The sequence below is a fragment of the Notolabrus celidotus genome, chromosome 22 (genome assembly GCF_009762535.1).
Source record: "Notolabrus celidotus isolate fNotCel1 chromosome 22, fNotCel1.pri, whole genome shotgun sequence".
Lineage (NCBI taxonomy): Eukaryota > Metazoa > Chordata > Actinopteri > Labriformes > Labridae > Notolabrus > Notolabrus celidotus.
The window spans coordinates 20,089,689-20,117,401 of NC_048293.1; the positions used below are offsets into that span (position 1 = coordinate 20,089,689).

The following is a 27,713-nucleotide window of genomic DNA, read 5'->3' on the forward strand; positions in this document are numbered from 1 at the left end:
GCAATACTTCATGAAGATGCAGACTTAAAGGCTGATTCATACTTCTGCGCCGACCCAACGCAGCAGGGGCTGACGCAGACATGAGCACCACGTACTTGTGCGTAGATGTGTCCGTGTCATACAGCAATTCTCCGCCAGAACGCTTTAGGGCAGTGTGGTCTCTCTGATAGCCGGTCGCCTGCTTCCAGCCCCGCTACGATCTCTGTTTACTTTTCCACAGAGATTCAGAGCTTGTTATGTTAATCTACAGCTGATACTTGTTGCTGTTTATCATACAGACATGATTACATGAAGAATAGAGAGGAGATTAAATACACAGACAATGTGCGGCCGATGAGCGTGGATCCCGGTTGTGCTGAAAATGCGGGAAATACAATGCCACTGAGCCGACTAATTACGGGGCTTGCTGTCCGCGTTGATTTGACGCATGGTTTCATTTTTGAGGAGGTGTGTGTCAGCTACGTGCGTTGGCTTCTGCGTTGGTACGGGAGCTATGCGTACCTCCGGTGTAGGCTATGCCGTCGATTCAACGCAGAAGTATAAATCAGGCTTAAGATTGCCATTGTGATATAAAAATAAAAAAATACGTTTTTTTGAAAGATTTAAAAAAAATAGGCAAAAGGTAAGATATATAGAGAAATAAAAAAACACCAACACAGTAGATAAAATGTGTATAATACAGAATAAGTGTAAATAAATAGACTTTGAAAATAAATAAACAAATAAAATAACTAAGCTTTGATTTGTTTTCTACTTTTTTAATTATTTTTCAATAAAAATGTATTTGTAGAAAAATAAAAAATATGTGTTCAGCTTTGAGAAACATTTTGTATAATTTCAATCCATAATCATTTTAAACATTTAAACATATTAATACTGAAATTATTTCTGTTTACTAGATAAGAGGGAGAGGGAGGGGTTTAGGCACATCATACCTGTTGTTCCATGATCACTGGATCCAATTCAAATAGCCTTGAAGAAGATATGCTTCCCCTGCAGATATGCTACAGAAACAGTGCAGAGGCTTTCACTTCAACATTCTCAGGGTTGCTAGACTGGAAAACGACTTGAGTAAATATAGGCAAGGAAAAAAAAAATTCTCATTACCTTCAATGCTCAAATGTATCATTAACTATGAATATTTGTTGTGGAAAAGGTGAAAAAGGCTGCTTCATCAGCATGATGTCAGTTATCTGGTTGACATTATACCCTCTCACAGTGGTTAAGGAATTAAAAATTACAATATGGAAATAGTCAATCTTGGTGTTGTTCGGCATTCCTGTTAATTTCAGCGTGTTTCATGACCGGCCAAAAACTCCTCACAGGGGCTTTAAAGATGTATTTTTTGGCATTGGTGTAACTCCCCACCTGAGGGCCCTCATATGAATACTGCATGTGAATGTGTGTGTGTATGTGTGTGTGTATGGAGACTGTACAGAGTGCTAATGATATCAGAGCACTTTTCTTAGTTAGCTCAGTCAAGCAGCACTGACTTCCAAGAAATGCCAAAATGCTTCAAGCTGTTTACATTGCAGAAGCTGTGAATATGTCATAATTCATATTTGTAAAGAGGAATGAATTAACTCTTATCACAGACAAAGACTAGAGAGCTGTGAAATCAAGCCGTGTTAGCAGCTAACACTGGGACACGTGCACTTGATCATGCTCCCTTCAATTCACAGTATCGACCAGATGGACAAGGTCTCGCAGGTCTGCCAGGGAACCACGACACGCCACCGACTCCTCGACTCAATTGATCATAGAAATGCATAAATAATAAAGTGGCATGTCATCCTGACTTGCTATGGATTTTCCCATTAGAGGCTGATTGATACAAGCTTTAAATGTCAAGAGTAGCATTGATTGGCACAAGTTCACGCACTCACTTGTGAGTTCATGGAACTCTTCCTGCGACTCTGCAGATTCCCACCTGGATGGACTAAATGAAAGGTCGCCAGGTGCACTCTCTCATCAAACTGCATTTAGGCTTGAAGTGTCTAACACACTTGGCCACATTAACTCCCGCAGTTAACTGATTCCGCTCCAAATTCACCACACAAATAGCTTAACTCTCTCTTTGTGGAGGTTTCTATGAGCATCTAGAGGACTAAGAACTAAAAAAATCTATCATTCCTTTTTACAGATCCAAAAGTGTTGATTTAAAAAAAAAAAAAATGTGTCTTGTTTTGTGAGTTCGACTCTAAGTTGCTGTTGCTGCAAGTAACTTCAACCATAAGCGGTTGAGCACACACAAGCCCATCATGTTAAAGCTATGGTTGGTAGTCACGGAAAACTAGCATGAATTTGAATGTAGCATTTCCTCTGGACTCCGTCTAACCCCTCCCCCCCTCCCCTCGGAGCTCCTCCAAAACGACACCCCCACTCACATGCACGAGCGCCGCTGATTCGCAACCGTATGATGGTGACGGATTCAAAACCGGTCTTCAGCACACTGTTTGTGTTTTGCACTACGTCAACTCATGTCTCACAACAAACATGAAATGTACGTGCAGGAGGCGGGCAGAACGGCAGAACAGGATTTGATTGGTTTCATAATTTGGCTCCTGACAGCTGGGATTGGTTGGTGTTTTCCCAGGTTTACTCCGGCTAAGAACACATTATGTATTGATTGCCATCGCGACATAAAGATCATTTTAACCAGTATAACAAAAAGTGTATCTAAATCTGACTACCAACCCCAGCTTTAAGCTCAAGTTCATCAGAATACAATACAATTAAATTCAATTATTAATATTGCATCAATTGTCTATAAAGAAAAAAATAAAAGGAAAATATAAAAGCGAGAAGTTAACTTTCTGCTACATATTGGTAACACATACACATGCACACACACACACACACACACACACACAAATTCATTCTCACTCTCAGGGAAACTGCTCTTCTCTTGGGGCTGATAGACAGCAGCTACTTTGTCAGGAGAAAAAGGCGAAGCATTCGGGGACGTGGAAAATTAAAAGAGCATTCATCTCTCTGGTAGAAACCCTTCCGAAAAGGCCACAAGCGATGTGGGGTAAACAAGTGCACAGCATGAAATCTTACTTTATAAATTTACTGTTGACGGTCTTTATGATTCAGAGGGAGTTGCAATATTTGCCTAACAGCTAAAACATCCGCACACAAGGATTCTGCTCTTAAGCCTCTTAAAGAAAATGGCAGACTGCGTATGCTCAATAGAAAATCATGAGAGTGTGTGTTTGCATTTAGGGCAGAGCTGAGGGGCAAACATGGGGAGCGAAGCCCCTAGGCACACAGACGCTGCTCTCTTGCATGATGATGCTGTCTCTTACTTCAATGACATCCAGTTAGGCCCATACATGAAGACTCTGTTTGCTAATGGTGCACTATGACACATTAGCATCTGTAAGAGTTCTGCTGCAGGTATGCCAAGTTAATGAAGCAGGGTCCCTACTTCCTACTGCTTCCAATACTGAGATCATTAAAGGATTCTCTTGCAACCTATTTATGGCACCGCTTGGTGAACATAACAGAGGTTAATAAAGTAGAGGTCAACTGTTTATCGCACCTGCCCAGCACTGTTTTCCCCTTCTCCTACTCTATAATTCATAGTAACATTCCTCATTAATGATCTCCCCCATAGGGCGCGTAAGTATGAATGTACTGTGCAGAGTTTAATGCCTTGATTCCCGTAGGCACGTTTGCCTGATCGTCAAATTATTCCTAGTGCCACGGCTGGTATTTATTTCATGCTAATAGCCTGCATCTTACCCCAGGCTGGAAAAACAAGTGCAGAACACACATTACATAAAAAAAAAGCCAAACACTGGCCAATCAGGGGTGGTGGAAGCTGAGAGCGAGAATGAAGCCTTGAGTTGAGTCATTTAATATGGAGGAGGGAGTGCACAACATTGGCAGAAGGGAGTGTGTGTTATTGGAAGGGATGAGATTGCAGGGACAACAGGTGTGTAATTGTGTGTTAGTGTGGGTGCGAGGTGTTTAGGGTTTGTGTGTGCCTGTGCACAAACAGTGTGTAAACACAGTCTTGCCTTTTAGAAACTCATAATGTAATAACCGCTTATGATAATGACCGCGACTCTGCAAACACACCACACAGTAATCCTGTAGGGAAGAGCGAGCATTCAGTGTGAGTCTTAGAGAGTGAGAGGAGTCCACCTGCAGGGTGTTAGACTGTGTGTGCCTCATGGCGACTGTCACTTTCTTTCTTTTTGAACATTCAGTCAAAGGAAGCAAAAGCTGGGTTTTAGTCCCTGACTTGGAGATAAATAAATAGAAACTGACAACTTGAAGAAACACAGCATGTCACAACTAGAGTCTCCATATTTGTTAAATTTTCACTCTTTTACTCCTTTTTTTTTTTTGTCACTGTGCAATATTGCAAGGCAAACAACCTGCATATGTCTGCCTTTTGTTTAAGTGCTGAATCTCAAGGCGAAGAATAGTTGAATGACGATCACAATAGGATGCACATGAAGCCACAGTAAGTTGATTAATACAGGAGAAAATTAATCAAGCTGTGGCAAGATAGATGAGTCGCTCACTGTGCATGTAATCTAACATTCTTTACAGACCACATCTAGCATGCATTTGCAAAGTAAAGATATATGCAGACAACTGTGAGTCTGTAGTTCCACAACATACAAATACTCCTGTGAGGAACTTTAAGCTTGAGTTGATTTTGGAGCCCCCTGTAGACAAAACCATAACTAGTGTTTTTTTTAACAAAATATCTCTGCCTGCTTTATTTGAAAACTCAAACATAAGACTCAAATGCAATCATTTTCTAGTACTCAGTGACCCACCTTGATTGGCACAGACCCCTGCCAGAAGTTTCAGGCATTAATAAGAACTATATTAAAGTAGTCATCCCTTCTGTAGGTGGTCTCCTTTGCTTTTGGTGGTCATAAATAGCCATTAGTATTAATTCATCATTCACAGCAAGCTTAAAACATCTCACTAGAGCTTTAGTATAAAAAGTGACCTATGATTTTCCAGCCACTACTCCCTGGAGACATAATTCTTAATATCCATTTACTAAATATCTGTTTGCCAACATGGCAAATAAATGCCAAATCACTAAAGAGCAGGCAGCTATCACAGTGCCACACTTTTGACTATTTGACACCTGAGTCATTACCGTGACACCTGAGAAATTGCCTTCCGAGGTTACAGATGTTAAAAGCTCATCATAAGTATGAAGAACATTAATTTTACTGATACCAATAACGTTCAATACTCTCCTGCTGGATAAATAATATGATTAAGTGATTAAATATGTGCTGTCACCAGGCAATCAATCCAATTATACAAGCACCCATTCAGCTGACCTGCTTGTTGATGTGCATTGTGAGTTGGCAGTTGTCAGCCTTCACATAACCAGAAATTAAAAAACAAAACAACAACAGCATAAAGGTTTTTGTGATGGGATTTCATAACCGCTGTAAAGAGAGACTCAATGATGTCTGGTATCATGTTGAAAGTGAGAACACTTTTCTCACAATTTAGAAAAGTCTGTTTCCTAAGATGTGTCTGGCTTTTATCACAACTTTTGACGTGGAAAACAAATCTGACATATAAAGTGGACCGAGATACAGAGAGTGTGCTTTCTCCATAGTTTTTCTCTATTGTTGAAGAAATGATACAGTTATTTGTCCCATCCTTGCTGTAGTCCGATAGAAAGTCACTGTGGTAACTTGGTTTCAATGCTACCCTCCATCATAGATTTCAAAAGAATGGATGCCCTCATTATTTCCCTGCTGAAGCTTCCTCCAGGAAGTCTCTCTGTGCTCCTCTGAGCAGCAGACTTCCTTGATGATTAAAGACATGATCATTTTCTGGGTTATGTGAGGATAATAAATGCAGGGGATATGAAATGACGGAAATGATCATGGGTGTAAGAAACAATGGATGACAGCCTGCTCATTCAAATGAAAGCTGCTCACTTTACACTTGCATGCCCAAAACAAGTGCATATTAGCTCTCATCAAAGGTAGTATGTGAAACGATTTACATGTATTTTTCATCCTTTTGTATTACCGCTGGATGTTGCATAACTTAACAAAGTTTTCCTTGAGATCCTTGTTTGCCATCAACAGACAGTGGACAGAATTTCTTCAGGAACATTATGCGTGGAAAATCCAAGGATGTGACATTTCTTTCTCCTGCTCACTGCACCAACAACAGCACACAATACTACTTAATGTAAACACATGAATTACACACGCTGAAACATGACCTCAAAGAAAGCACGAGAAGTTTTATGTGGCACAAAAAGGAACACCAGTGACTTTCAACATCCCTCCACCTTCATGTGGTTTTACTAGCTTGATTTAGCTTGCTCATTAATCATGAAAAATTGCTTTATTTTGGTCTTAAGTGATGACATTAACTTCCTGATCCATATACTGCCTGGTAAATTGGCTTGCAGTTTTCCAATCACTTTACCAGCTAATGTTACCAAGTAACCAATGACAGCACCATTATCATTGGGCTTTTTAGGTCACCAATGTTATGTTATGAAAATTTGCGTTATGGCTAACTCTGGCATATTTTTATTGATGTAACGCTGAAATGTTAATTAATGTGCACTGTCCCTTTAAATAAATGAATAAAAAACATGGCTACCAAAATAGCCTGATATCTAAGAAAGATGTTAATTAGCTAGCTTGCTTATGTTCTGAATAATGTATTAATAACAAAACTATAATCTTAATCATTATTAAGCCAACATTAAATAATGTAGCTAACAGTTCAAAGCAAAGTTGTAAAACTAACATTTCATTAACTTTTCATGTCTTAGCCAAGTTTGCTCACACCTGTGGAGAGACAACCTTGGGCAACACAATAGTGACAGCAGTCCACTTAACACACACTTGTTTCTTCACATATACATCTACATGGTAGACAATTAAACAAATAAAGCGAAGTAATAACTTAGCAGTTCTGATACATACATTGCAGCCATTATATCTGCAAAATCTGCACTCCATGTTAGAAAGCATCAGCATGATAAGCGCAACAGTTGAGTTTAATTCCCTGCTGAACTCAAGATAGCCTGAAAAGACATTAAGATACTAACATGCCTTCTAAATTAAAACACATCACACGTTTGCTGTGGCTGCTCTCGTGACTGACATAAGGACATATTTTGCGGTCCAGCAACCCTGTCAGAAGGACATCATCATTATGCTGTGCCCTCCAGAGTGTTTATTCTATATCAGTGCAGAACATGAGCGCCTCAGTGATTTCAGTGAGAAAAATTCAGCTTAGGTCTCCTATGGAATATAAACAAACCTCCAAAACTCCAAACCTCCTAAGGAGAATAAACAAACCTCAGCTGTTCTGGGTTAAATGCCTCTCTGAAGAAACAGTGAACACATAAGGTATGCCCATCTATAATAACACATAAAAGAAGACCTCTGTATCAGAGTGAGAGTGCAGGAGTTGTATTCACTGTAGGTAATTTGTTGTGCGTGGTAAACAACAACACTTAAAACGCAACATGAAGCTTGATGGGGTTTTAGAGCTGCATGAGTTTCAGCCTCAACCCAGGCAACGCTGTTAGTTCTGAACCTTTGTTTATCAAGAGCAAGCCTGCCAAGCACAAACAGTGTTAGTCCATTCACACATTTGCACACACTCACAGCATGAAGCTACCCAGTACAACCAGTCTGATCTGCTAGCTCTGATCAGCTACTGGTGTCACTTCATGGTTCAGTAGTTTGCTAGCAGAGCACCTTGTTGGTTGTGATGAGATGAGGGTGCCAGAAACAGTCACTGAATTAACCATTACATCATCCTGTGCTGGCTTCCTACCTGCAAACACTACCAGCTGTGTTGCTGGAGTGCCTGCTGGGAGCTGCCGGGGAGGTCCACTCATCTTCATTCCTTCCACAGTTTCAAGTGTGTAAAACATGTTCGTAACATCCAAAATGCAAACGCATGGAGGCACATAATCTTAACCTACTAGCATTGCATTTGAAATTTTCTCTATAAAAACACTGAAACTAAAACACAGTGAGCAATAGAGAAAGCCAAGGCTTCGGATGTGCTTTCACATTGTTTCTACGTGCACACAGACATGCATGAGGGGCTCTCTCTTACTCTACCAACCTCCTGCCTAGAGGGGCCTCTGCTTTACTTCTGTCTGATAGGTTCCGTTGCATTTTTTCTGGGCCAGCCTCTCTCATCAAAGTGATTAAGCAATTATACTGATTGTGCCGATGCTCAGAAGAACGAGGGAAGGACCCTTGAGTATTGAGTGCTAAAGCTTTCTTGGAGATAACGGCTTAATTTGTGTCTAATCAAAATAAAGCTCGTCCTCTTAAATCTCCAACCCTGTGGCTCGGGAATTAGGAAGGTATCTTTAAGGAGGAACCAATGGAAGAAAAGGCAGCCCTGCTGGGGCCGTTTCCAACTTAAATACTACTGCGTGCAGGCTTCATGCAGCAGAGAGGCATGTTGGGGCCTCATATTCTCTCCGAATTAAATAATAATTACGTTCTTAGAGCTGTTAACGAAAGAAACCTCTGAAGAGGTTGCATACACTCAGCATGGATCCCATACTGGAAATAATCAAAGTGTTTGGGAATTAAATCAACATGCAGTTCGTCTCCCAGCTCTGCTGCGGGCATCAATAATGAAGGAGTCTGGAGAGTGCGCTGGATCACAGCAACAGACTCAAATGCATGGATCCCCAAAGTGGTACACACACACGCGCATACACACGCATACATCAGTCATTATTTCCCCATAAGACTGTTGCAAATACCAGCTTTTCTACTTGTGCTGACATTTCTTTACCCGCTCATTTTACCATGAAAGTCAGTCAGAGAACACGCAGCAGCCCGCTTGTTGAGGCACATTGGATTCTGTATCAAAAATGTATCACAGCAGATCCCAAATCACAACCGTGACGGAGCAACATGAAATAGGCCTGGATGGCGAGTCTGTGCATGTGTGCGTGTGCGCATGTGGGGGTGTGAGGGAACAACATGTGGAGAAGTGAGAGCTATCCACAGGGAGGGAGGAAGAGAGGGAGAAGAACTCACCCCGTGAGGATATCTGGAGGAATAGACGGGGGTCTGCTGCGCGTATAGCAGCGGTGTATCGATCCTCTATCCCGGGTACCTGCGCCTTTTTCTCGGGCATGAGCCGGACCCTGAGGCGGCCCCCCTCTGCGCCTAACCACCACTCCAGAATAGTTGTAAGGTCCATTTCCAGCGTGAGCACCGGGGCCTCCTCGTACACAGACAGCCCCCCACATCCCGTCTTCACTATATCCTCTCCTATTTCCACCACAACTTGGTTTGATTTTCTGCTGGCTTTAGTCAAGCCTAATTTCAGAACTTTGGACAGCGGCCGTTTATGAAAGAAGGGGAGCTGTCCATCTGACATGTTCCTCTGTGCAGAGTCCGAAGCAGACCTTGGGTCCACAAAAGTAGCTATGGTTTTTTGCAAAGGTATGCAGTGCATTTTCAAGTTTGCGCGCACTGTGTAACATCCGCTAAAAGTCTGGCAGTCTCCATTCAGGGGTCTCTTGATGAACTCCGCCAGGTAATAGCGCAACAGAGAAGGGACTGCAAAATCCACAGCTAGGGTTTTCCTCTTGAGTCGGGAGTTTATGGTCTGATTTAAATCTCGTTTGCCCCCCGTTTCCCCGCTGCTGCCGCCGCCGCTGCTGATGTTACTGAAGCCGGCTGTGGGGGGATCCATCCCCGCTGTGGTCCTCGGCGAGGCGCACTGCAGCTCAGCGAAAAATGCCGCAGAACAAACAAGCAAATACAGCATCCTGATGTTCATGATGGAATATTTTGAGCCTTTCGGTTTGGAAGAAGCACCCCCAAATCCCTCTGTTCCCCGCTTCCTCTCTGCTCTTGTCACATACGCAGCGCAAGATCTCAAAGTGCGAATCGATGATCCTGCGGGGTCCTGCGCCTCTTCGCCGGTGCGCACCCGTGGCAAGACGAGGCAAACTGGCGTTTACATTTGTTTGCCACTGACTGTTGCTGCTGGCGGAAAAAGTACCATTCCCCTCTCTCTGTTTCCCACACACGCACACACGTAGACGGACACACACACACACGCGCACAGGCGTTAAAGACAATGCCTTTCAGCGCCGGTGCGAACGCAGCGAGAGGCTCTCCGGGACGCTGATTGATATGCCGGTCGGGTCCGCTCCGGTGGCTTTCAAAGACTCCCTGTCTCTTGGCACAGTTGTGACGGCGGTACAAGTGGTCTCTCTGTCAGCAGCGGGATGCAGCAGCGTCGCTCTCTCCCCCTCACAACTAAATCATGAATTTACAACGAGTTTGGAGCAGCCAGGCATCAATTAAAGTTTAAAATATAATCGTATCTTACAGTCTGGGCTAATTGGAAAGCCCGGCGGCAGTCTCTCAGGTTAATTGTCTACCGAGGATTTCGGTGCTGATTTTGGTCAGATCTGGCAGTTCTGGTCCCTTTTCAGTCATAGCAGCACATGCGGTAAAGTCAGTCACACTACCGTTTGACGTCAATATCAGCCGTTTCCTGCGAACACGACTCCCCTGCGAAAAAACCCTCAGCAGTCAGAGCAGAGCCTCTGCCGTTCCGGACGCGTCTGAAGCGCCCTCAGCGCAGCCGTAATGCTGCTTGTATCTTTATTGAAATGAAAAATGCCAACAGCAACAGCAGCGGCGCAGCTCCACAGTTTGTCATTCGTGTTTTTCTTCTTCAATGAATCACCGAGGATCCGTGCGTCCGGAAATTGGATTGGATTAGTCGCACTCTCCCGGTTATGTGCAAATCAAATAGTTTCAGAGGGAGGCCATTTGAGTTGGAGCCCATTTGGCTTTGTTCTGTCTTATGTGAAGAGGCCAATATGTCCTTAAAACATCAGGGAGCTCTCTCTCTATCCTGTCACTTCATTTGCTGCACAGACTAGCTCCTTAATTGGGAATCAAGGGGTCAGAGTGTTGGGGCAGGAGGGGAAACATGCCAGCACTGCTCTTCCCCATCTAAAAGCTCGCTCTCTCTCTCTCTCTCTCTCTCTCTCTCTCTCTCTCTCTCTCTCTCTCTCTCTCTCTCTCTCTCTCTCTCTCTCTCTCTCCCTCTCTCTGTCCATTAGTTGACCGGATGAGACTCCCGCTAGATGGCGTCAGCTATACTAAAGGTACCTCACTCTCTTCATTTCCAATGACAAATCCATTAATGCTCTAATTGCTTTGGAATTTTTTTACATTGTCTCATTATGGCCTTATCAATAGAGAGGGATAGGGGCATTTTTTCAGTGTTTAAAGGAGAAGTGACATAATCCATAGAAAAGAAAAGTTAGAACATTTGAAAACAGACTAATCAGAATCTCAAATTAAAAATATCCAGGGCAGGAAAGGTAGACATGCTTTCAATATTCTCCTTCTTATTCTCAAAAAGCTCTTAAGATCTTAAAATAAATAAGAACACCAAGTGTTAATGATGGACTACTTGTCATATTTAAGAGATCACTCTGAATCCTTTAACAACAAATCATAGATCCTTGAGGGGTGGGATCTTTTTCATCATTAGTCATATTATTCTTTAGAGTTTCACTGAACTGATTATGTTTTAAACCCTGCAACACAACTTATATATGCTCGTGCACTGATATATCGCTTTAATGGTTTGCAGCTGGTTATGAAAAAGACTCTTAGATATTGTGTGTTTGTGAGCAATAAACATATAAAAGGTCATCAGAGTCAGACGGACATTTCTGTTGTTAATTTAATGCAAAAACAACAACATGGTCAGGGTTAAGTTTTCAGGGAGAGTTATTAAAAGTGTAGAAAAGAGCCTTTTTTTATTTTTACATATCACCATACCAGTTTGATGATCATCATCGTCAACATTTTTATTATCATCATAATAATCAGAATCATCATTGTCACAATCATCACTATCATCACTGTAAAGTTGATTGTATTGTTGTATCATTATCACCACTTTTGTCATCACCATTATCCTTGTTGTCATCAATATTTTCATCATCTTCATCATTGTCATAATTGTCATCATATTCAAAACTCTCATCGTTATCATCATCGTCATTATATTTCTCCTCCTCCTTCTCCTCCCCCTCACTATCATCTTTTTCACCATCTACGTTTCATTATCATCATGATCATCATCATTAACTCTTTCGCCATCATCTTCATTATCATCATCTTACAATTTACTGCTAAGTGAGTTGACTTCTTTACCTTTCATTCTAACATATGCTCACATACGTGTAAATGAAATATGAATATGAGTTTTAAAATATGTTGTTAAATGTTTTGTTGATGAGTGTTGTTCACGCAGAGGTAAAGAAAACACTCTGATTCTCTTTCAATGCAGAGCGTTTCAGTCTTCTTCAGTGTACACACTCTGTGATTGTCACAGCAGTGGCAGGTGTGTGTAATTAGCAGAAATCAAGCACAGTCAGGTAAATAGAAAACAAAGCTAAAGGAATCACTGGATAATCATTGGGGGGAAGGGACGTGTAGTAAATAAATTACAATATGTTACAGCTTGAGCGACGATTTGGATTCCCACCAAACAGGAAGGGATATTTGAGTTTTCTTCTACCACATTAAATGTAAAGAAATGAATCTAGGCAGAGCCAGACTTTTTGACTGCTCTGGCCAAACTGGGGCACTGACTTTGTAGGGGTGGCATTAAGTATGTTAGCACACATGATTAATAGCATTTTTACCCCCTTTTTATACTTTAACTACTAACATGAAAGTATCCAAAAGATGTTTCATTCCTTTGTCTTGTTTTGTTTGCTTTTCCATCATGAAGTAGCACAACAGAGCGGCTACATTTACACCTTATAGCTCAAGCTTTTAATGACTAAATTAAAGGTGCTTGTTCAAAGTTGTAATTTAAAGTACTAACAAAAGGATTATATACTCAATTTAAATGCAAAGAAAGCTGCTTACAGCCTATTAGAACACAGCCCAAAAGTTTATTTGACTCAAGTTTTTACTGACTGGCAAATACCAAATCATTGCTTAAGATTTTGGAGTGGCAATCAGGTGTTAATGCCCCTAAAATCAGTCTGGCATATCCTAATTTTGCAACCAATGAAACACTTTTTTGAAATGTAACATCCTTTTGCCATAAAGTACCAGACCCACCAGCTAGCAAACATTGAATGGTCCTTGTTTTCTTTTTGTTTGATTGCAGTTTAAACTTTGGTTATCCCCAGTTGCCTCTCTAAAGATGGAAAACACCTGTGTGTCTTTACTGCATACTCCGAAGTTGTTCCAAACTAACATCTGAGGCTGTTCTGTGGATGTCAGAACGTGTATCTTATCTCAGTCTTGTTTATATACAGTACTGAATTTGTGAAGTAATCCTATAATCACTGTGATGGCTGTTTTAGTGCTTACAGAGCCAGTGGCTTGCTGATTGGACAACATTAGTCACAGGTGGTTGTGATTAATTATTAACAAGAAGAACTCTGATCAATAGTTGTAGCTCTGCACAACATGACCAGATTCTTCCTCTCTAATAAAGCACCATTAATTGCTGTTTTGTTACAATTGGTGTTTCTTTTTACTGCTTTCTTCCCTCTCAATTGAGAAACAGCTTGTTCTCTTTCTCAGGGGTGAGATGCAATGGTAGGAGGTGAATTATTCGTAAATTTATTATAGATTTTTCAGTGTATTGTGACCACACCACTACTTCTTAATGATAAAACTCTTCTTTAAAGAATCTTTTCATTGTTTCTTTGCTTGTACTTGCTTGGTTCCTTGTTTTGTACCTCAATAAGTAAAAGATGTTTGGGGTTAACTTGGGACAAAGTTGTGTTTCAGTCTGCTCTCACTCTTATGTCTGCAGCTTGGTCAGTAGCTCAACGCTTCAATATGGTGCTTTGGAATTCTTTTAGTGTCTTATCTGAAGAATGATGGCTCGCTGTTTCTAATTGAGGTCAGATGACACATTATGAAGAATGTGAAAGTTCCCTAGACCATGGGACTTTTAAGCATGCTTTCAAATATACTATCATCAGATAGCTTTGCCTACCTTAACTCAAGTTTACCAACTTCCCTGTTGTTGGTAACTTATAAGTGTGATTGATTTTACTTGTTTTATTTGCCTTCTTTTATTCTAGTTAAGTACATACAACTTGTGTTAGGAGAAGTGCTCTTAGGAAAGATTTGATTATTATTATTATTCATCCAGTGAATCCTGATAGATTTTGTGCTAAAGGTTGGTTACATTAGCTTTGAAATATGCATGCATTTAGGTTACTGTAAACAAAACATGTAAACTAGAAAATAATGTCACATATTTTTATTGGAAAAAATATGGATGTTGATCTATTTTTAGGCTTGGCAGAGAAGGTGAGTTTCGAGGCATTATTTGAAGGTGGTGGGAGAAGTGGAATTTTGTACATCCTGGGGGAGAGAGTTCCAGAGGCGGGGGGCCAAGCGGCTGAAGGCTCTCGACCCCATGGTGGTCAAGCGAGCAGGTGGGAGGGTGAGTTGGGTTGAAGAGGAGGACCTGAGACTACAGGTGGGTATTTTGGTATGGGGGAGGTCAATGAGGTCCTGAGGAGCTAGGTTGTTGATGGCCTTGAAAGTGAGAAACAGAATCTTAAAAATGATCTGGTATTTCATGGGAAGCCTTTGGACTTGCTGAAGGACAAGTGTGATGTGGCTGGTGGAGGGGGTTCTGGTGATGAATTTTTGAACCAGTTGAAGTTTATGGATGGAGTTATCTGGTAAACCAAAAAGAAGGGAATTGCGGTAATCTAGGCGGGAGGTGACCAGGGTGTGAACCAAAATGGCAGCACTGTTTGGGGGGAGAGAGACGGACGCAGGCGAGAGATGTTTCGGAGATGGAAGTATGCCGACCGGGTGACATTATTGATGTGGGACTGGAATGACAGGATACTGTCGGGGATGACACCCAGACTCTTAACAGACTCTTTACTTTGCCTGATTCTAAAAAAACTTTCACTGTTTTACTGCATGAAGGCAATATACACTTAGGCAGGGTTGATCTGGAGAATCACAGTACGGATGGCAGTCCAGAGCAGCTGGCGGCTGCCACTTTCTTAATTTTTAAGGTCAACTGTTAAGATAGTTCCACTGGCCTTAGAGGGCGCTTGAACTGCTACACCAATTGACATCATGCAAAGTCATGGTCCCGCAGGTGGAGAATAGAGTGCACTAAATGAGTGTGACCTGTAGCTGGTGTTGCTTTGTCTACCCTGACATGTGGTGGAACACTGGCAGGAACTCAAACCCTGGAGCACACCAATGAAACACTCATTTTCTTTATTCAACACACACTTAACCCATTATCTGAACACCTTATTCAACACTAGTTGTTTATTCATAGTCCGGGAAGGTGAGGAGTCATATACGGTGTGGGAGGGCCAGATCAGGTAGGTCAAAAGTGGGGGAGGAAGTGATGGTGGATCGGTGAAGCATTCAGTACCTCATCTGCAATGCTGTACAGTGTTCCCTTAGCGGCGCCATTCAAATGCATTATATTTCACATCAGTACCCGCTTATGCATTGAGCTAAGGGGAGCCTCGGCGAGCAGAGCTTCGTGTACAGCTAAATGCAGTTTTGATAATTTGGGTGCGAGGGCAAATGAGCTGTGGAAATGCTATAACCACTCACTGAAACAAGACAATACTGGAGTTATTAATAATAGATTTAACACATCGGTAATGTTAGAGAAATTGATTTTTAACTAGCAAAGCCCAAACCAAAGCATTAAAGCTTGAGTTTCATTTTTCACACTAAATTGATCTTGATGAACAGATATTTATGTGATCATTTAAAGCACTGCAGGCTTAAAGAGAGATATGGCTGAGGGGGGTACAGGCTGAGATGAACTGCCTTTAGTTCGCAGTTATAGCTGTATTTGTTAGTAATAGACATGCACTTTAAGAACCGCCAAGGCGAGCTTAATTGCTTTCTGATTGATCACTTTTTTTCTGTCCTCATGGAGTAAAAGGCACAGGTATCCATTATCCGCAATGCCACTAGCTTCAAGCACACTAACCAGCTAAAATGTCCAATTCATATGAACTGTTTGGTAACCAGCTCACAGGTCAGTGTGTGGGAAAAGGTCGGTGTGGGAGTGGTAGTGTGATAAATTACAGACAGATAAGTTCTTACAAAGACCCTTCCCCCTCGAGCACCACTCCTCATTGCGTCCGGTAAACCTCATAAATCAGCAGCTGAGTACCAACAACAGGCGACCCCTTCCAGCCGGCGTCGTCATACCTCTTCTCGGCCTGGACCATCCACTTTCTGCTGGTCTCATCAGCGTCTGGAGGTTGGTCACAGCAGCAGAGATGGATGGTGGAATATGAAAAAAAAAAAAAACCAGCACATTCTTCTTGGGTTGTCAGTCCACCCCTATTCCCCCTCTCACACATGTTCATGGTCATTTTTATCTTTTATGGCTTTCACGCATGCACAACACGTGTTTACAGTGATTGAGGAAGGAGCTGCGGAGTCTCGCGCACCCAGACCATGCATTTTACAATGACACAACGACAGTGCCGCTTCCTTTAGCATTCCCACCTCATGACATTTTTCTCTTAGTTCCATAAATCAAACCCCCAGACCTGCCTAGTTGAAGACAAGAAATAAGGCTTTTGAAGAAAATAGGTTAAAAAACAGAGGCTTTTGCACAGAAAGAGTTCAAGAATGTGTAGAGTTTGCTGCTGACAGCTGTAATAAGAGTTTGGGGCAGTCATCTCTTATTGTGCACACTCACAGGTGCAGGGGGTAAACTTTTGATAAGTGGCAATTCCCTGGGTAGTGGACTTGAAAAATGTCAGCCATTTAGCTCCGGCCCACTGAGCCCTCTGCATGACCAGCACTCACATTAATCATCGCACTGCAGGAGCTTTAGCCAAGTAGTTAGCATGTCACTAGCAATGCTGATGCACAGAAGAGCTTCCCATTTCCCAGAAGCATAACTCTTGGTGTGATCTGGTCGACAAAAACAGATGGAAAAACACAAAGATTTTTTCTTCTTTAACAAAAACCATCACTGACAATTGTTAACTGAACAAATGGCACAAAAGAAAGGACTCTACGTGATTTCCACTCCCAACGTGTGAGTGGTTTAATCTGCCAAATGTAAGATTATACCTTCAAAGATTCCCTAACGGAGAATTAGATGCAGGCAGCTCTGAATAGTGGCTACCGTTTCTTCGACTAATGGCACACATTATTCTCTATAAAGGCTGAGTACATTTTCCAGCTTCTCCTCAGCAAGGTATTGAGAACTGTCATGAGTTTTTAGATTCATGTAAAGTGGATAATCCATAAAAAAAAAAAAAGGTTGCAGGAGTACATGAGGTGTGCGGTGGGCGAAGTTGTATCTTTCATCATGACTCTTGACCTGGCGAGTTCTGCTCTCAGTCTTTTTAGAACAGATTTTGGCTATTTGAAAATGTTCTTTTACTTTAGCAGCGTGTGCTCATGTTTGGCAAGGTACATCTTCTATCCCACACACAAGACAGACAGCTCCTTTGTGAGCTTCTAAACATACGGTGATACATACCTGCAGCTCCCTTGGTTATTTCAAATTACTGTTTAGAACATGTAAAGAGAGTTTTTTCAAGCTTGAATTGCAAACACAGAAATACTGCAAAACAGTACTACTGAGCATGTGCAAACATCCCTCAGACTTCCTTGCTGTTTGAATTTACATACAGAAATTTGAGGAGCAATGAGATAATGTCTTAAACCCTCCAGTCAAAGCCTGCAGGCTGGTGAAGAGGAGGTGGTGGCACTGATGCAGGGCAGTTGCTGCAATGACAGAGTGGAGGCAGAGACCAGAGATCTTGCAGCTCATATAGGCTTGATGAACAGGATGTGTTCGTAAAGTTGAAATTCAGTGCACTTTGAGTTACTGGACTTAATCAACTCCCAGTGTTGCAGGAAGGCATCATTTTTCTTTGGGTTGTCCCTCTTCCTACATCTGGAATCCTCCCTGGTGAACACAGCAATGCATTGAGAGGAGCTCATAACATTTGTCATAAACTTCCCCTTAATCTTATTTTACTGGACAAAGATCAGGGTAACTTTGAAACTAGACCCCATCCCAGTCTTTTGAAATCAATACATCAGTAAAAGCTTGAGAATATTTGACTTCCATCCAGTTTATTTTGTATTTTTCTTCCTTTCTCCTTTTGTCATTTATTCTGTTGTTGTGTTGTCTGGTATACTGCCCCTCTTGTTAAAGTGTTACTGAAACTTCTCCTGTTTGATGCAGGCCTTCTCATTCTGCTTCTTTCTTCTTCTTTTAACCACCAAGCTGTTTTCGCCTCTTTACGTCACAATTACTCGACAGCAGCAATATGGCTCCCGCCGATGATTGGCCTCAAAACAGCGCTTCAGAAACAGATGGGTGACGTCACGGATACTACGTCTATTACTTATACAGTCTATGATATTTAGTAATTGTGTTCGGTTCAACGAGCTGAAAACACTTGACGGATAAAGTTTACTACATTGGATGAATAAAATGTTTCTGATTTTGGAAATGTTCTGGCAGATTTTTGGCAAAAAGTTTAATATTTATACATTCAACATACAAGAAGAAACATTAGCATTCATTTGGAGTTGTGTCTGTGGACTCCAGGTAAATATGAGCTCAATATTCACTCACTTTTATCTCTGTTCTACTCCTGAGTGTGAAGAAAGCTTTGAAATAGTAATTTAAACTTCATCTTGGTGGAAAAATAAGAAACGAATGCCACACGATGTGCAGCAATAAACAACACTGCTCATAAGATGTGGATGCTTTATAATTGTTTTGGGCCAAATTAACTGTGAATGGTGGACGGGGCATCTGGGGAACTCATAGTTATAATACTTGAGTCATTGGAAGGCAGAGTATGAACTTTTGAGAGGTGTTATGATAATTTAGGCTACCTAAAGTTTGAACAGAAGTAGGGACGTAAAGTAAGGATAGAGTTTAAGACACCATTATCAAGCTTCACGAAGCGTATCAGTGTGTCCCTTATCAGATATCTGTGTCTTATATGATTGGATTTCCAAACACTGTTTACAAAATAGATTAACTAAAATTTAAGTGAATACATCTGAGCTTCTGCAGCATCAGTTTTGACCATTTCATCGTAAATCTTTGAGAGTCCCTCAGCTTAATGGAAGTACAGTCCTTAATTGCAGTCGTATAATCCAACTGTTGAATGGCCAGTGACTCATGCTCACAGAAATACATTTAATCAAGTGTTTTACGCTCCCCACGAAGAATAATTTCATTTAAACATCTGAGATTTTTAATCATAAGTTTGCTGCAGTGGCTCTACGTCTGCAGCAACACAATTTCATTAATCTCTCTCATGGCAAATTACTGGATCATTCAATAAATAGATTGCGAATGATATGGCTGAGCTTTTCATCATATCAGCTCCATTCTCCATTTCTTAACACGGACCATCTTCTCCCTTAAGCTCAGGGGAGATGGAGAGGGGGGGACACGAAGCTGGAATACGTTTGTGTTTTCCTTATCACTTTATCCTGTTGGCTGGGCACCTCATAATGAATTCATTGCCTCCCTCCATTCCACTATTTTCAGGGTTTTTATCGAAAACGTTTAAAAATTGACAAGCTGACCACTTCCGAAGAAATCCATCTTTCCCTGAAAATGATTTCTACAACCACAGGCCTCCAAAATAATGAAAAAGATGTAAGTTAAAATGGGAAGCTGCCTAGGTACTCAGACGTTCTCACAAAAACAGTCAACTTCTTCACACACACACACACACACACACACACACACACACACACACATAAACATGCGCAAACAAAACCTTGGGTGCTTATCATCTTGCATGAGATTAGATCTCTACAGTCTTATATACTTAAAGCTTCCAAATGCAGCTTTCATCATGTCATGACTTATCCATCCATCTAGAAAAGCACATTTTCCAAAGGCCTGCTGCAGTACGGTCCTCCCTTTATATCAAGTATGCGTGTAGCCAAGGATCATTCATCAGCTGTCTGGAAACACACACTGCTGATCTGAGGCGCTGCACACGTGAAGCTCACCTGAGTCTCTGAGCTACCAAAGGACAAGTGTTTCCTTTCCTCATTCTTATCCTGCATAAATGAATACCCAAGAAAAAGACTTATCCCAGTGATTCATTACATCAACGTCAGATCCAGTCAATGCATCACTCATCCAGACCAATCAAGGTAGCTGTTGTAGACTCTGCTGGGATTTTGACTGATCATTCAATCGCAGCTATGGATCGGAGGGACAGGCGTAGAAGTCACTGTTAGATATCTCCTCAATTAGTTAACCATCGACCTGCCAGGAGTCTAATGGGCCATTTGCGGTCGACTTCAGCGCCACATCTGATGAATCCCCACTCTGGAAAAGGAGATGGTGCAATCGGGTGGTTGGATGGCGAGTACCGATTCAATCTCCTTCACGGATCAAGCTCCTCAGAGGAAAAGAAAGGGGTGGGAGGAGAGAGGATGCCATCGAGGGCTGTGGGGTTATTTTTCACCTGCGTCTTGTCGATACGACCGGGTGCTGTGCCTCAGGATGTCAGGGTTGGGAATGATGTATTGCTTGAGTGTAGCATGATACAGGGCAGGCCCGGTATTTGACTTGGTGACATACATCACAGGAAAGAGGTTAGAGGTGAATTAATAGTGAATTATATGGTGTCAGGAGAGCAGTGGGTGGGTCAGTGCGGGGGATAAACACAAAAGGCAAGACCAGACAACATTTGCACTTTTGTGTTTCCCTTTGAAAAGCGTAAATCTTGTATCAATGACTCAAGTGTAAAAAAACAACAACCCCAGAACAGGGTGGCATTCGGGGTGAAGCGTGGGGGGAAGCGAGATCCAAAAATAGACTGCAGCATCGCTACTCGCCTGTGTATCTTCAATGCACTGTCTGCTTTGGCTTCTTGGGAGATGCATCAGTATATTTTCCCTCTCTCCCCTTCTTTCGATCTTTCCATCTCACCTTTGTTTTGTGGTAACAGACGTGTATGAGAGATAGGAACATCAATCTGAGCTTCTGTGTAGTATGCATGTACAGTACGAGAGGTTTTATCACTCCCCCTCTGCCAAAAAAACAACTGCAGTAGCACGGCTGCAGGGATATATCACATTTACGGAGCACATTCTAAATGCAGCTACATGCAAAAGAAGGAAAGAGGTGGGCCAGTGTGGGAGTTACTGCATGTGTTGACCATCGTGAGGTGGCAGGAAAGAAATTGCCCTCATTTCAGTATCTTGTTTTCTCCAAATTGCTACTAGTAAAAGCAGATGCGGGCTCCAAATCAACTGGCCTTGAGTCCCAATGCTTCAATTTCTTTCAGGTTTGTTTATTACCATCTTGGCTCCTTCGACTATCTCTGCTTCCCTGCTGTCCTCAATATACCGGCATTTTGTGTGTGTGTGTTTGTGTGTTTGTGTGCTTGCTCTGTACAGTATGTGTTTGGCTAACTGTCCAAACTCTGACCTACATGCGGGAGCTGAGCTGAAAACAGCACAACATATTTGCAATATCACATTTTCTCTAATATATTTTGACTTCTTTTCAGCAAAAATCAAGTAGGAATTTATGACCTGATTTCACAAGTCAACGTAAGAGCCATCAGCCCGTTCATTTCCTGGTATACTTTCACACTTCAACACAGAATTAGTATCCCACATGTACTGTATTTTAAACTGCTTGCTCATATCTCTGTATAAACTTAATGAGCAACAGTGCTGTAACACAAGCCACATATTACCAAAGAGTCAGGAACAGCTGCAGGAATCCTAATTGAAAACCATCTAAATATGTCTCTGCCTGAAGTCTGGAGGAGGGATTGTTCTGACAGGGAGAACCTTTTCCTCCACTTTGCCTGAAGCTGACCACCTGGCTGGCATTTTCCCACCCTTTCGTTTTGTGTGTGTGGGTGTGTGGTCTTGCAAAAAAATATATTTGTATGATATGGCACCACAAATCACAAGTATCTGAATCTGTTCGGACAGTCCAGTCATTATTCACATGATGCACAATCTGTCTACAGCTAAGGTGGATGGAGTCTGATATTGTTATCATGCAGCAGAATCACAGAGAAGGCAGGTTTTTTTATGGATCAATAGAGCATCAAGGAGTGCAAGTGAGGTACAGGTGACAAATTCCACCTATCCGTTTTATATCTATTTTAACAATAACCGTCTCTGAACTGAAGCAAAACCTTCAAATCTTTAGGTCACTTTAGAATCATGTCAAATCACTAGATCTTCCTCACACGATGGGCTGGATGTCTTTGCCATGGAACTGTTGAGTATGTATGGACATCTATTCTTCTGAGCACTTTTAAATAGCTTTAATCGATATTTTGTTAATTAACAGCATGACCAATGCATGTCACCAGTGGTGATGAAGCCATAGAGTATTAACAATACATTTCCAGTTCCTCCCTGCTCTTCACAGCTGTATCGACATCTAGCTGGATTCTCCTTTGTGTCTTCCAGCCAGTACATCCAACATAGGCCTGAGATGGGTCAGGTGGGTTAAAGTTAGGTAAAGGTTCAGTTTAAGCTTTCAGGTTGGTTGACGTAAAGGCCCACATGGAACTTTTTCAAGAATAGAAACTATAAAAACAGTAGGTATAAGTCAAATCAAGTCAACTTTATATATTAAATACATTTAATAACAGCCGAGGTTGAAAGTACAACATGAAATTGACCTGTCCTTAAACCCACCGTTATGGAGAATGTAAGATCTATCTTCAATAAGGTGGATGAGCTTACCCAGCACCAGAGGGAATACTGGCAGAGTAGCATCCTGCTAACAGAGCTAACACCGGACACGAACGCCACATTGGAAGGATTTCACCTGCTGTGGGCGGACAGGATACAGGAGAGCAAGACTGAACTAACTGAAGAGAGATGGGTCTTCATCAATGATTTAAAAAATGATAAAGTGGGGGCAAATTCTCTCTGAAGCAGGAAGCTGTTCCACAGGTTAGGAGGAGCGGTTACGCTGGAAAGGCTTGATCACCACTGGTTTTCAGGAGAGTTTTCAGTGCTCACAGAGTGCTCATATCCAACTGTGCAAGATGTCTAAACACAATGAACTCAGTCGTATTCTCATTTAGGTTGAGGAAGTTAAGATTTAAGCATGATGTAACATAATTTAGACATAATGGCTGAACAGATGCAATGGTTAGCGCTGTCGCCTCACAGCAGGAAGGATCCTGGTTTGATTCCCTGGCCAGGGAATAAGCCCCCTGGTATATATTTGCATATTCTCCTGTGCATGTGTTGGTTCAGTCTTGATTTTTTTGCACCCTCCCATAGTCCACAGACATGCTCATTAGGCTAATTGGTGACTCCAAATTGCCCTAGGAGTGAGTGTATATGAGTGTGGTTGTGTCTCTATAACAGTCCTGTGATACACCGCCAACCTGTCCATGGTGTACCCTACCTCTCACTTAACAGCAGCTGGCACAGGCCCCAGCCCTCATGACCCCTAATGAAATAAATGGCATACAAAATGGACAGAAATTGGCACAACATTCAAACAGCAAATGTGTACTGGATAGGTACCAAAGAGGCTTATTTCTATTCATATGGTCCCTGTATGGCATCCACCAATGGCACTTTACCAGCCCAACCATACCAACCCTCATGGGCCAAAACTGAAAGTGAAATTTGCTGGGCAAAAGTTAGGTATTGTGTTTTGGCTTGACATGGGTAGAAGATGGTAGAAGACTAGGAGATAGTCTATTTTTAAAGGACTAGATTCCACCAGCACCATGTTAGAGGGCAGTGGAAAACAACTTATTAATTAACAAATACAAAACATTGTGGCAAAGGACACATAAATAAAGATAGAAGACAATATTTGTCCCTAGATTACAGAAGTAAGAATGCACAATGACTTTTTTCATACAAAGGGAACCCAAAATGTTTTTTCTGCCCCTTAAGATAACATTTTAACATTTCTGTCTTTGCCCTGATTTGAAACACCACATTGATTTACTTGCAGTTCATTTAATTAAACCACATCCATAATATAGTCCCTAAAGATAACATAGTATCTTCAAGACAACAACCAGCAGGTTTTTGATGTCAGACCTGTCAGATACACTCTTCATGGACTTGAAACGTTATAGATAATGCATTTTGCTGTTGAGGTTGGTGGATTGTCAGAGGATGTTAAGCTCCTGCACTGAAACAACTGGCAGCAGTATTGATAATCGTGCTAGGCTGAGATGTTCCTGTAGAGAACTTGTGTGGTATTGATCCATCCACTGACCCATTTTCACAAAAAAGTTTGCTCTGTATTGGAGGCTGAAGCTTCCTCCAGGTCATTCTGTGGACACTGGCCTTTCACATTATGTAAAGACACACACCTACAGACACACACACATAGACACCTACAGGCTGTGTAGATAGTGCCTACTGCTGCGGCACCTTTTTGCCCACATGGAACTGATCAATTGGATAATACATAATCAATGTACTTGATTTGAGCAAAGAAGGTCAGTGTTGCTTTCGTGGCCCTTCATTTGCTCGTAACTCTCTGAACTATGAATGAATGTTGGGAAACCTGTGCAAATAGCATTTCAGCAGTGGTGGAAAATAATTTCCTGAAGTAAATTCCCTGAGGACATTTTCTTTTGTTATTTTACTTGAGAATTTAAATTTCACGCAACCCCTGTATCTTACCTCACAACCTTTACCAAGATGTAGATTTCAAAGAAAAAAAACATCACGCTGCTCTCGCATGTGTGCCTGCTAACTCTCCAGACCAGCCTGAGAGGGAAACTAACAATTTTTTACCAATTTAGAAAGCTAATGGGAACTAACATTTCTTCCACAGTGCCAACAGGCTGAGGTGAAATGTGCAGGAACATCTCTCTGTGGATCGATTTGATATGATTTGTGCGATCAGGTTGTCTCTGGCGTCACTTTTGTTGTTGAGAAGTAATCCCGGCTGTTCTTTCATTTTGAACAATCAGAATCAAGAATTTAGAACAGCCTGTAATTAGTAAGAGAGCCGGGCGATAACTGCATTTACTTCCTTGTCAAATTTATTGGAAGCCATTTTTTTATGAAGTTTTAAACTCTGTATTTATTTCATCCATATCGACATGCTGACAGTCTTTTAACTACTTTTGTTGGCATTTTGTTTCCTTGCTTAACTTCCAGTTCCGCTACTTATTAGATAAAACTTTGCTGATCATATATTTATGACTACACATAGAAGGTAAATATATATATATAAACGCATTGCATAAGAAAATATACACAAATATTTACTTGAACAGATGATAAGACAGTGAATACAAATGAATACAATGTCAGTATTTCTGCAGAATAAGTAATAAGCAGAGTAACTTCAGAATAAGAAATCATTGGGAGCACGAAATGTACCTTCCCTCTCTGCTGAGTAAAGTCCAAAAGTGTGGTCAGTCCACTTCTGGAATTAGTTTTACTGTTATTTGATCTCTTGACAGTGAGGCAAGAAGTATAAAATCCAACTGAGGTTGAGGCCACAGTCAAGGGCACTGTGTATACTTGGAGTATATATCTACCCTGGACACAATGCTGCCATCCCACCACCACTCCACCCACATCCATACCCACGCACTCACACATCCTGAGTAAAAAATGTCCTCATAAAACTGCCTCGACACGTAGCACAACAAAACTACGGCATAAATACTACTGCAGGAATCTGGACAAGTACAACTGCAGAAACATGTAGCTGCATCTCTGCATCTCTGCTGGATTATTTGTGAGTTTAAGCAAACAAGCTCCATGGCTGGGTTACTAATTGCCCTCCTCTCCTCGTCTGCCCTTCCGATCGTTTTTTTACCCCCTTTTCCTGTCCTCACATCCCCTCCCCTGGCTTTCAGGGAGGAGATAAAGTGTTGAAAATGTCCTGCGCTCCTTGTTAGCCAGTGTGAAATAAACACTGGCTTCAGAGGAGAGTAGATTGGGGGGAAGCTACTCTCTTTAACCCTCCCCCCGCCGTCTCCTCTCCTTTGTGCACTTGGAAGTCGCCTACAGAAGTAAATCACAAAGGGGCCGACATGAGATTTAAACGAGCCTATTAATCCCTGTGCTAATAATCACTCTATTAAGAATGGTTGAGCAATGATTAAAGCTCATGGAGGGCATGGCTCTGTGTTTTTATCATGCTAGAGATAAACCCCCTGCAGGAGCGCACAGTCAATAAAACATACATTGAAGGATAGACTGTGAGACATCTAAGGACCCTGCACCTTAAAAAGGAAGGAAAAACTGCAGAGAATATGATGGCCATATTTTTCCCCGACATAAAAAGAAAGTAAGGAGATTTTGTTCCTTGTTTTTCTTAGTTGTGGGACAAGTTTTTCACCCAGAGGGAGTTGATTCATCTTTGTTTGCAGTGATATACCTCTCAATGATATTCATTTGCCTGAGGGGTTGTTTCATAATCCTGTTTACTTGTGTTCCCCTCTCTCAGCACCCCATCTTTCTCCCGCTAATGTGACTCATCCTTGTATTTGTTCCATGTTTCTCTCCATCTGCCTCTCTGTGTGCGCCTGTCCCACCACTGTCATCCTCACTTTGTCTAGCCCAGCACGGAAAATCAGCTCATTCATACAGTCAGGTTTTTATTTCCTTTAATACTCCTTTAAAACCCAACAGGGAAAGGTCAGAGCTTCTCATAATATAACATTTATTCCTCACTCCTTTTCTGTTAGTGCTGCGGCTCAGATGTGGTCCACTTCTTCTAAAGCTGTCTGACACAACAATGTTCATGTGGAGACGTGGAAAGAGGTTACAGACTCCATTAGAGGCTTTTACATAATTTCGTTATGTCATCATTTAATTATATTTACATGCTACTCTGCAAAGTGACAGAGGAGCATTTGGCTGACATCTCGCCTGTGTCGCTCATGATAAATAGTAAAATTGCCACTCGTTGCACTCGGCCGTACTCTGCAGTGTTGCCGTGTTGTTCCCCTCATAATAAGTCCTAAATGAATCATGCACAGGGAAGTGGAGCAGACTGGGCGGAGGCTTTTGCGTGCTTCCTTCCGTATGTTGCAGATTTATTGGGGCTTTAAATCTTCAATCGTGACTCAGAGCGTGTCCTTGGTAGCACATTAAGTTGCAGTGAATTATTAATGGCTTGCTAATAAATATTTTCACCTCTTCTTTGAAACTGTCTTGTGTATCTGGCCTGAGTAAGGGCAAAGACTGATTCATTACAATGAGAGGTCACAGGGTCAAGTGGACAATGTTTAATGGAAAGGCTTTGGCCCTGTTTGTATTTACAGCGGTTTGAGATTTATTAAGATTCTTCAGTTCCAGTTTGGATAAATGATTCTAATCCAATAAACTTTTGTCAAATTTAATTGGGGCTGACTTACCCTCAGGCCACAGACGCTTGGGATTCTGCCCTATTGTCTGTTATCAGGAAGTTTTTAGAGAAGCACTATGAAAGCGTGTTCATTAATTTGGTGGGCAGAGCTTCTAAAGGAGCACTGATGAGAGGGGTATACTACTTAAGCTGTGCAGTTCAAATGTCAGTACACTTCCTCCAGAATCTAATTCACTACCTTTTAAAGAGGCACTGACGTTAAGATGAGTACACTTGTTTCATGGAGTACTCTCTGAGGGAGCTTTGAGAAGTCTACGGAACTAATGAGGTAATCAGGGTTATCTAAACTTGAACGTGTGTTTTTG

General features: G+C 41.7%; 1 long non-coding RNA gene across 3 annotated transcripts in view; it reads left to right on the forward strand.

The window, feature by feature from the left end:
• Window positions 1-27,713, forward strand: part of LOC117806343 — a 180,038-nt gene that overhangs the window by 86,894 nt on the left and 65,431 nt on the right. For 2 of the 3 annotated variants that reach the window (XR_004629646.1, XR_004629645.1), the window contains exon 3: window positions 11,105-11,149. The exons of the other annotated variant lie outside the window; for it this stretch is intronic. This is a non-coding gene — a long non-coding RNA (uncharacterized LOC117806343). The remainder of the gene's footprint in view (window positions 1-11,104; window positions 11,150-27,713) is intronic. 3 annotated transcript variants of the gene reach the window in all.